This window comes from Malania oleifera, chromosome 5, assembly GCF_029873635.1.
Source record: "Malania oleifera isolate guangnan ecotype guangnan chromosome 5, ASM2987363v1, whole genome shotgun sequence".
NCBI lineage: Eukaryota > Viridiplantae > Streptophyta > Magnoliopsida > Santalales > Ximeniaceae > Malania > Malania oleifera.
Window position 1 is genome coordinate 14,022,625 of NC_080421.1, and position 12,087 is coordinate 14,034,711.

Genomic DNA, 12,087 nt, shown 5'->3' on the forward strand with positions numbered 1-12,087 from the left:
CTATGTTTTACTCATCTAGCCAATTCGAATTTGTATTCTCTGTTTATTAGCAAATCTCCAATTTTTCAAAAAGCCTCTTTCGATAGTCAATTAGAACTTATTCTTGTCTATTATTTAGCATATGATTATGCAAATTAATAACGCAAGAACGCAATAAGACCCTCGATTTTTAATGCTACATAGGTTCATACAAGTCTTTCGATCTCTATATTTACCTATGCTGAATTATCCAAGATCTATGCTATAATTCCCCCTTTCAGTAGCAAATCACAAAACTAATATCATTTAATTAATGGCCAGTTAATTAAAAGCATTAAGCACGGAATAATTCAAACAAACATGAATGAAAACTACTTTAGATTAGCATCGAAGAGCAAGTATAGTTCAAAATTGAATACATCGTTTTCCTAGAATACAAAAATTTAGTTCATTTTGAAAATTAAATCCAACAATAAAGATTTCACCATATTTTCTTTTATTTGAAGAGTAGAGGAAAAATCAACACTCGCAGCACCGCCCTAACTCGCCGTGAACACCCCAAACACCACCATTGCTCGCCGCTTCAGGTTCTAGAAAAGATTTTAATTTGATGTGCGCAGCCACCTCTCTTTTGCTAAAACTGTGTGTGGTCCGACCTCCCTTGCGTGTCTCACAAAAAAAATAATTTCTTTTTCAACCCTCCTGTGTGGTGTGACCTCTCCTCTTTTCAACCCTAGCGCATGCCTCCCTCTCCAAACCTTCTGCCCGGCTCCCCCCACCAAGAAAACCTAAAAAAAAATGTCTCCTTCCCTTTTTACTTTTCCAACTTCCCTTTTCTTTCCTTTCTTTTCCTTTCTTTCTTTCCTTTTCTTTCTTTTGCTCCTTACCCAGCATGCTGCTCTAAGATGACCCGGCTGCATGGCCGGGTCACATCACACTTTTTTTATTTTTTTATTTTTTTATTTTTTTTCTTTTCTTTTCTTTTTTGAAAGGGACACGATCTGTCCTCCACATTCAAGCCCAATTTCGACCCTCCTATAGTCCATAACTCTCAAAACTTAAAACACAAAAGTTATATAACTCTTTCTCAACTTTCCCCAGAATTTTGAATCGTCTCGATCGGAGGTTGGACGAGAAAGTAACACCCAGATTACAAAGAATTATCAAAATAGTCCACAAATTAGCGTATGGTAACTTCACATCTAATTTTGACCTTGATGCAGCCAGTATTTCACAAAATGCAAAACATGAAAATTGTAGAATGTTTCCTTATCTTTCTACGACATCCTAAATCATATAAATCGGAGGTTGTATGAGAGAGTTATGCATAGATTACAAAGTATCATCAATTTTTAGTTTCCAATAGTTGCCCTGCAATAAAAAATACCAAAATTTCATGCATTACTCAATAAAACCCAAATTTTATAAATAGAACACAATGTTAGAATATTGAGAGTAATTAGGCATTTTAATAAAAAATATAATTCGTAATGCATGAATTAAAGTACCTAATTACGCAATTTAAGCGCGTAATCACTAGGGTCCGTCTATGCAATCCCAATCAAACTGATAAATAACTGAGCAAATATTTAAACAATTAAAGCAATCTCAGTATTTCCCAAGCATTCACATAAAATGAAATATAGACAAATAAATATGGAAAAATAAATAGTGTAGGGAAAAAGAATGACACAAGATATGTTATCGAGGTTTAGCCAACTGTGCCTACGTCCCCACCTAGGCTCACAAGCCTGAGAATTACCACTAATACTCACTTAACAGGTGGAGCGGCACCGTTTACAACACCAAATCAAATTACCAAGGTTGGCCTCAACCTTTACAACCTGATCTTTACGGGCTAGATCAACACCCCCTTAGGCCACACCTGGAATACAACAGATGATAAGAATTTTTGTGTACAATTCAAATGCTTGTACACAAGAAGATATGTACCACTATGCACAATACAAGCAACGCACTCACAGATGATAAGGAATTAATGCTTAAGTGAGATTTCGTTAACGAATGTGTTAACTCTCAACAATATGTGTGTCAATATGTGTATGTGAGAGTGAGACATTTGATTTCAAGATAATGTATTTGCAATATGAATATTCAAAGCATCTCCTGAACCCTAATCAAATATCTCAAAAATATTTTTCAAGTATCATGCACAATGGATAATAGGGTTTAAAGTTGCTAAAAATGATTTTATCAAAACACAAAGCAAGCTTATGAAACTTGCAATAAGGATGCAAATTCTTAAGTCAATGAAGAGTTTTTTCCAATCCAATATTTATAAATAAAATACAATGGGAAAAACTTTAAGCTACTCTCCAAAAATTAATACACAACAAATGCAAGTATGGAAGAGAGATAAGCTTTTGAGTAGTATGAAATATTCTCACAACAAAATAACATTCAACCTAGTTTCAAAATGTAATCAATATGCAAATGAAAAAGGTGAGGAAAATATGTTCTTTCTAAAGATATATAATCAAATGAGTATAAGAAAGAGTTTTTGGCAATATACTTGTGAAAAATGTAGGAGTATAAAAGATTTAACTGAATACAATTTTCAAATAAAATTTGCTAATCTATATACTAATCACCCACTAATTATGACAAACGAGGGGGTATATATAGAGTTGGAAAAAAATATAACCGTTGGGGACATCGATGGTATTTTGAAAATTATTTAATTATGTTTAATGTAAATTAACCCTAGTTTACTGTGGTAAAAATTTTGGCAACCCGAGAGGTTTGGTCGACTATATTTTAAGTTTGGTCAACCTAATTGCCAAGTTTAGGGAACCGAGACACTTTTGAACTATAGATATAGTCGACTGAATTAAGAGCGATTTTCAAACCCTTCGAGGTTTGGTCGACTATATTTAAGTTCGGTCTGTTGAACATATAGTTTGGTCGACCTAATAAAAAATGAACTAGAGATTCGGTCGATTGAACGGTTGGGTGTCAAACACGAGTCAGTTCGGTCGACTGAGGAAGGTATGTTCAAAAACCATTTAGTCGGCTGAACCCTAGTCAAACTATTGACCCTTGAGAGGTTTGGTCGACTGAGCTGAATATACACAGCTGGGTTTGGTCAACCAAAATCCTTTCAAATTTAATTTTAGGTCAAGATTTTTGCTAGAAGCTACCCCTAATACATATGGTATGATTTGTAAGACATAGGGGATTTGTGCAAGTGATTGTGTAGGGACCTAGGGTCAGTTTACGGCCAAGGCTTTTTAATTTAGCCTAAAGACTTGGCGTCGATCAACCGAAGGTGAGCCCTAAGGTCAATCTGTGGTCCTGAGCATATAAGCCCATCATGCATGAGATTCAGTTATTACAGACCACAATATTACAGACCAAATAATGAAACAAAATTCATTTTCAATTAAAAACAAATGTCTTCTTCTTTTGCTCTTGACTCTTCATGGAATCAGCCAGAATTATGTGCTTTGAGTCCTTTCTAACTTCCACTTCATTTACATGTGTGTATTCTGAATGATTAACTTGTTTAAGTACTTAGGCACACACATTAGTAACATGCGGTTTGTCATTATCAAAACCAGGGATCGGACTCAAAAAGGCAACAATACATTTATATGTAAACCTCAAGATGCTTCTTAAAGCATCCTGAGCTCTCCAGGCATCAAACCCCCCCCCTCTCTCTCTCTCTCTCTCTCTCTCTTTTCAATTTCTCTTTGTCTCTCGGCCAAATCGAAAAATGAACACCAATTCTGGGTCCCAACTCTGCTCCTAAATTTTTTAACCGGGGTGGATTCGTCGTTGGGACGTCATAGGCACCACTGCAGGGTTAAGGTAAGGCGAATAGATTATGTCAGTTATTTTCAAAAATTTAACCGATTAAATTTTAGTATGTGATTACAGAAATAATATATATGTTTTTCTGGGTATTGAGGCATATGGAAATGGAAATTTTGAATTATTATATATATGTTTTAAGAAAAACCAGATATTTGAGTCTAAGTAAAACCCTAGAGATGATTATACCATTATTTTTCAGCAGAAAAATATAGTTATTCTAGGCAAATTATTAGATGATTATACCATTATTTTTTAACAAAAAAAATATATAGTTATCCCAGACAAATTATTAGATGATTATACCCTTATTTTTCAGCAGAAGAATATAGTTATCCCAAAATGATTATTATATTACGAATTATTACTCAAATTGTATGGCATGAGTAATGAATATGTTACTACATAAATAAACCTGTTAGAATATTTTATGAAAATATACAGCAAAGTATAGTTTTATATAGAATTATGGTGTGATAAAATTATACAGAATTATGATATGACAGTTCAGCCGGCTTTATGTCGAGTTCAGCATGAAATGACAGTTTAGTCATCTTTATGTCGAGTTCAGTATGAAATGACAGTTCAATTGGCTTTATTCTGAGTTCAGACAGCTTTATGCCGAGTTATGAAATGACAATATTATATAGAAATATGATATGACATATTTTATACAGAAGTGTGAACATGTCAAATTTTATACAGACTTTTGAAAATGAGATCATGTTATAGTTTTATTATATGAATTGTATTATATAGTATTAGAACCCTTATGGACTAGTTATGATTCAGAGCACGGTACTATAGCTAGCATGACATGCAGAGTAGTCACACTTTCAGATAAAGTGTAGGCAGATGGCAGTCGATTGACCCATGGAGTGATGTATTGCAAGAGCAGGTTTACCCACTGGGTCCGGATCAGGTTGGGTGGGCAATCATACTACAGACATAATAGTTTTGACTTAGCCTGGTAGGTCAGCCATGACTAAGTCCAGCCTTCGGATTGCACAACCCAATCATGGGGGATTATACATGATATTATATGATAGTCCAATCATGGGAAATTCTTCTATGTATATACGTAGATTTAAGAAAACAAAATTATTTATTTAGCTAAAAGTATGTTTGAGTAGAAAATTGATATTTTAAATTGTATAGGTGTGGGTCACAATTTATACAAATGCCTTTTCACTTAAAGTTAAATTAATAATTATGTTATGCTTATGTAAATGGGTTATATTGAGCCGAAAATACGTTATCTAGAAACTTGGATATTTTCAGTTATACAGGTGAGTACATTTTTCAAATATCATTTCATGTACAGTTAAATAAACGAGAGTATTATGTTCATACTTAAAAACTCATTTGTCGCACACTGATAATAATCTATTTCTTCTTACTGAGAGGTGTCTCACGCCATGATTATTCAATCTTTTTTAGATGTCATGTGGAGTATAACAATGATCAGAGTAGCACAGTGAAGTGTGGGTGGGATAGAAGGTTATGTTTAAAATTATATTATTTTATTTATGTTTTAATGAGTTCAGATCTTTATTATGATAATGGGATTGATATTGTTATATTGAGATAGTTTAGTACTCTGGTAATATGCATTTAAGGTCTTCCGCTGTCTGTATCAGTGATTATTATAATATGAAATATAGGTTATTACAAGTGGTATCAGAGAAATTGAACAAAATTTTCTGGGTCCTCATAGTTAGTATTAGAGGAGTGAAATTTTACGGGTTTCTACAATGAGCAATTAATCCTCATAGGGATCATTAGGGTTGTGTCTTCGCACACCTTCGGGGATCCCGAGGTGAGGGTAGCTTCTGTCTTTCGCAAGGCTATCCAATATACTATAAGTAGTTGAAATAAAAAGGAAGAAACTGAGTCTTGATTGGTTAATTTTGAAGGGGATCCTACGCTAATCAGGTATTGTTCGTTGGATAGGTGTAAATGGGTGCTAATACCTTCCTTTTACATTACCATATTACTCTCGAATCTAACCTGGTGATGCAAACTATAAACTATTGATTTCTTTGGACCTAAGACTAACTTAGAGATCAATGAACTAGTAGAGCATATTAAGTATGTGTTCTAACCTTTCCTAGAGTTTAAATAGGTTAGTGGTGACTCCATTGAACCTAATTGACCCATTTCTTACCACATGCATCACCCCTTCACATGATCTCCAGTCCGCCATTTGGTCAAGGCGATTTGGAGATTCGATTCCTGTATTTCAGGAGCTGACCCTTTCAAGACTTTTTGACAACATTAATTTCCCATAAGCTTCTCCCCTTTAGTTTATAGTCATGTTTCCATATTACTCATTAAAAACTTTTGAACAAAAGATAATCTAAAGAAGTCTACTAGCTTATGCAATTTTCCACTTTGATAGCAGTTTTGTACCCAAGCCCGACCTCCCTCCTTCTATGGCTTGCATACTCTTTCCTATTTAACTTTGAAACCTTGTGAATTAATCACAGTCATTACCCCTTCAAAGAAATATTTTAAACTTCCTTTCTAACTCAGATAAGACAAATTGTGGTAGGAAGAGAGCTAAAGATCAATAACCATATATATCTGGTAAGACAAATTTGATTAGTTGCAGCTTGCCAGCATAAGAAAGATACTTATAGGCCCTTGTGCGTATCCTCACTGAACTTTCTCTACTAATATTTCACAATCAGTTCTTGAATTCCTCCTAGTTACTGAAGGCAAGCCTCGGTATCTTAGAAGAAGTTGCCCTTCTTTTAATTTTCAAAACCTACATTATTCGTTGCTCCACATCTTTAGATATCTTAGAGGAGAAAACCATTAACTTATAGCTTGAACTTTTTTCTCAATTTTTAAGCATTTTATAAGTAAGTTATGATTTAATCAACACTTCCATGGTGGGATGAGTCATTACATGCAAACTTTTCAGACGCTAAACAAACTTATTAAGAAAATTTTCATAAATACACCAAAAAAAGAAAAATACAAAATACAAGGTGGGTGTTGTTAATTCTGCATCACGCTGACAAGTGTTTCACAATAAAATATAAATGGATGGTCTTGGCCTCAAGAAGGAAATCGTTTTTGCTTTTACTTCTTATTTTCAACTACTAATTTTAAATTCCCACTTAAGTACAATAATGCCGTAAAAATATTCCCCCACACAAAAAGTAAATAATGATTAGCTGTAATCATTGTCACATATCGGGATTTCTATTTAAATCAACTAACAATGTTAACCTTTTTAAAACAATGGGCAAATGCGACACAATTACCTATTTGGCACAAAATCAAATCAACTTTTAGGTGGGACAACATAAAAATGTTTTTTTTTTTTTTTTAAATTGGGAAAGATCTCAAGGAATATATTTTTTAAAAGTGGAAAACCCTAGGAAATTTTGTCTTCAATCCCTTTAGGACCTTATATTTCTTATGCCGCAGTTTCATTGCGGCTAGTCTTTATATCCCAAAATTAACAAGGAAATAATTTGAATGCGTTTTTTGAAGAAATTTTGTTTAATTTTTTATATTTAATATATATATATATATATATATATATTATCATGATTTGGTCATGTGTATGTATTTAACTAATTTAGATAGTTTTTTTACGTGTGTTAAAATCATAATAAATTTAGTGTATGCATATGGTGTATCTAATAATTTATCCCAATAAGGCCTCCTCCAAATCTCTTAAGCCTATCTAGGGATGCATGACATGGAATTAGGCATCTCCAATAGTAAAAAAGCATTAACACGAATAAGTTTCGATCCAATAATTAAGTTAATCCTCTATGTTGCTTTACTTCATGCATCTAATTTTTACAATTACTTTTACAATAAAATTAAAATCAAATTTTAATGGTTGAAATGACGTTGTCGCGACGTGCTCCTACGCGGGGCGGAAACACCAAGTGTGTTGCTCGGGGGTGCGCGAACTAGAAAAGGTGTGTGATTTTGAAAATGATATTTTCGTGAAAAATAAAGTGTGATGGAGTCGCCACTAACCTTTTGAAGTGTGGTTAGAACACTTGATTACTACTCAATTAAGGATAGAATCGGTCTGCGTTACCAGAGTCAGGCTCGAGAGTTTGGTTACGCGAGGAGAATGTATCAGTGCCCCCTACGCGCCTGTTCTTATGAACAGTACCTGATTAATCGAAAATTATTCCAAAATAAATTTAATAAACCTTTGAAAATTACTCCCTTTCAAAAATCAAAGAAAATGTACAAAATAAAATACTATATAAGTATTTCCTCAAGACGGGGCATTTCGTATTCCAAAGAGCCCATGCCTCCCTTTTAAATCATCGAAATATAAAATCGAGAAAAAAGTTTACAAAAATACACTCCCGGGGTTTTGAAATCTTTATACAATTTTTTAAGTGAAAAATAATATTCTGGGAGGTTTTGGAATTTATTTGAGATGGAAACAAATTTCTGGGCCTCAAAACATTTTTTTCTGATTGTTCCATATTTTCCCGAATTTTTAAAATAACAAAAAGAAAATTAAGAAAAAACAATGAAAATCAAGTCCCAAAAATATTTTTAAAATTTTCTCCTGGGTTTTCTAAATTTTTTTGTGATTTTTCTGAAACTTTTATGATTTTTAATGGGTTTTTAAAAGTTCAAATATAAAATAAAATAAAATAAAATAAAAGGCTAAACCAGTTTCATACCGGTTCAAAGGACCCAACCGATTCAGGGAGAAAACTGGTCAAAGGGGAAGGGTCAACCTATTTAAGGTCCGGTCAAAACCATCAAGTCAACACGCATTGTCTTCCGTGTGGGTTGTGTGTGTTCAGGTGTGTCTTAGTGCATAGCATATATGTGTGTGAATGATGCATGATGCATGCATAAGCATGAATGCATGACTATGTGTATGCGTGGATAAGAATGAACATGCATGGCACGTGAATGGGTCTGCATATGCATGCATGCATGAATGAATAATGAAATGATGTAATGCATAAATATATGTATGCATGGATAAGAATGAACATGCATGCATGGTACATGAATGGGTTTGCATATGCATGCATACATGAATGAATAATGAAATGATGTAATACATGAATATATGTATGCACGGATAAGAATGAACATGCATGTATGGTGTGTGAATGCATATGCATACATGCATGAATGAATAATGTCATGGATGATGATGCATGTGCGCATGCATGGATGTATGTATATATGCATGTGGGTATGTGAAAGTGTGTATTGTTGTGAGTGTAAATGTGTACATGAGTGTGTGTAAAGACTAGGGTGTGCATAAGTGTGTGTAAGTGGTGCCAAACTCAAACTCCACAACTCAACATTTCTCTCTGGCATTTCATCAAACAGTTTACATGCATTAGACAAATTCCTACATTATTAGTGCATATGAATCAACACATTTTCCGAAAGCATCAACAAAGGCATTATAAACTATACTACTCTTCCCCAAACCAATCAAGATCACCATACTAAAAACCTGATGCGGCAATTCTAGTAAACCCGAACAAGCACAAGCACCCAAAATGCCAAACACTATGGAAACTAAAGAAACATAATCAGACAAGTCTAGTTCAGGCATTTTATCAAGCAGGTGGTAGGGATTCATTTTGAGAGTATGCAGAGATGAGGGAATTAGATTGAAATGGTATAAAACAAATGAAATACTCATCATAAAACTCCAATCCACCATGGCCAGATAGCAATCAACGAACCCAAAGCTGGAATAAGAAAATAGAAAATGGAAATACCTATAAAGGCTCAATTGTTAAATACTCAAGGCTACCATGGGGTTGGCCGTGAACAGTGCTCACGGACTCTGGTGCTACTGTGGTTGTGCTCGGCTACTGGAAGCTATAGCACATGCAGAGGTTGAAACTGGGAGGTTTGGACCGAAGCTGGCAGATGTGGCTTCGGCGGACGACAATCCAATGGCTACGGGGGTCGACAGCGAGTGGTGAACTCCGTTGCTGGTGTAGCTGTTACTGCTGCTGCTATGGCTAAAACGATGATGCGATAAAAGATGAGGGATGATGCCGAGAGAGACTCGAGGGTGGTGAGGACAATGGTGGCTGAGCTCCGGTGAGCTATGAGTTGGAGAACGAGGACTCGCGAGCAGGCAAATCGTAAGTCGGCGAAGGTACAATGAGGCGAGGATCTATCACAAGCTCATGAGGATCAGGATAACGGTGGTGACGCAGCCGTCGCACTTGATGCATCTCCGTCGGCGCTAGGTTTCATGATGCACGGCCACGACGGGGGGATCCTCTTCATCTATGACGGTTGGGCAGTTGGTTGCGGCCTCGTGTGAGAGAGTGGAAGAAGGCTTGTTGGAGATGTTGAGTGCTCGAAGGTTGCTACGACAATCGGATGTGGTGTATGGTGGCAACGATGGTGGTGGTTCGCCTAGGTGTAGTCTGGTGTGGTTGTGAAGTGAGGATGATGGTGGAGTTGGGAGTGCTCGCGGCCGGAGTTGATGGGGTTTGGAGGTGCGGTGATAGTGGCTTTGGCTGTTTGCAGGTTGAACAAAGAACACTAGGACGAAGGCAGTAGCGTCGGAACTAGGAAAGCTGTTGGGTTGACGGTGAGGTGGAAGGTTGGTGGAGGCTGGATCTGCGAGTGGCTAAGAGGGTAGAGGAGTTACGAATGGAGAAAGGAAGGAGAGAGAGGGAAAGACAGTGAGACTCGATGTGTGAGTGAAGGACGTCTCCGAGAGGAGTTGCTGGGTTGAGAGAGCGAGACAGTGGTGACGATAAGCGACGATGGAGGTAGGGGGTGCTATCGAAAGATGGTGGAAAGTTGGTGGTGCTAGCGTGGAGGAGAATCGAAGGAGGCTAGCAGTGGGTGGCTGCGAGCGGATACTAGAGGTGGTGAAGGTAGCTTTGTGATGGTGAGGATGGTGGAAGATGGAAGAAAAGTTGTAGGAGAAAGTGTTGAACGGTGAGGGTGACGGGTGAATAGTGCTCGTGTGCGAGTGGTGAGGGTGACGCGTGAATAGTAGAAAGAAGAGACTCCCCACCCTGTTTTTCATATTTGCGCTGGGACTCTCTTTATAGGGAGTCTACAGTTCGCGCCAAAAATTAGTTCCAACAGAAGAATAATTTCCCCATACGCGCGCAATTCTATTTGGGAGAGAATCATTTTTCCCACTGCGCTCATGCCTTTCCTTTTCATTTTTTGAATTTCTTATATATTTATTTTTTTTGTCCCATTTTGTCTTCCCAAAAGGAAAGTCCCAAGTTTTAAAAATAAAGCTTGACTCTCGGAAATAGAAGGACCTGGACTCGAAAAAACGACTCAATAAAATACTCGATTTTAAAATCAAAAGACCCAATTTAAAAATAAAAGACTCAACTCAAAAATTTAAAAACCCAATTTAAGATTAAAAGGACCTTAATTAAAAACTCAATTTCCAAATTAAAAGACTCGATTTAAGAACTAAAAGGACCCCATTTTAAGAGTATCCTGAACTCATTTTTGAAAATAACCGGGACTCCAATTTAAAATAAAATAGGAATCGATTTGAAACAAAATGGAACTCGATCGAATCCTTCCATTCCCGGGATTCGAAGTCAATTTTTATTACACCGGTTCTTCCCGAAATTGCCTGGTTAAAATTGGGGTGCCTATAGACGTTATTAAATGGAATCAAAATCTTTGAAACATATTCGACAATAAAAAGAAAGATATAATTTGATTAATCATTTCATCACTTTAATGTTCAGAAGTTACCCGATCACTTAGCTCATTCTCATATATATATACCTAAAATAAACTTATCCTTAAGAATTAAATTTTATGGTTAAAACATTCACCTCCCTTAAAGTTTGGTAAAAAGACACAGATTTCTCCTAAGATTTAGAAAATCCTAGAGACCTTTCCTGAAATTTCAAAGAACTCTCATGAGGTTTGCTAAAAAAAATGCAAACCTCTCTTTATATTTGACCAAAAAAAAAAGAATTTTTGAAGGGTGTAAGTATCTCAATTTGATCAAATATAAGGGGAGGTTCGTGTTATTTTTGAATTTTCAAGAGAGATCTATGAGATTTTTTTAAATCTCTACGGAGATTTTTGTTGTTTGTCCTAAAATCCAACATCCCATTTATATACTTTAACCTCTTAGAAAGTTATTTTGATTTTTAAATCTCTAGGGAGATTCTTGTTGTTTGTCCTAAAATCCAACATCCCATTTATATACTTTAACCTCTTAGAAAGTTATTTTGATCCCACTCTCTCTCTAACTGCCTACCAAAAGATTTAAACAAGGAGCCTAAG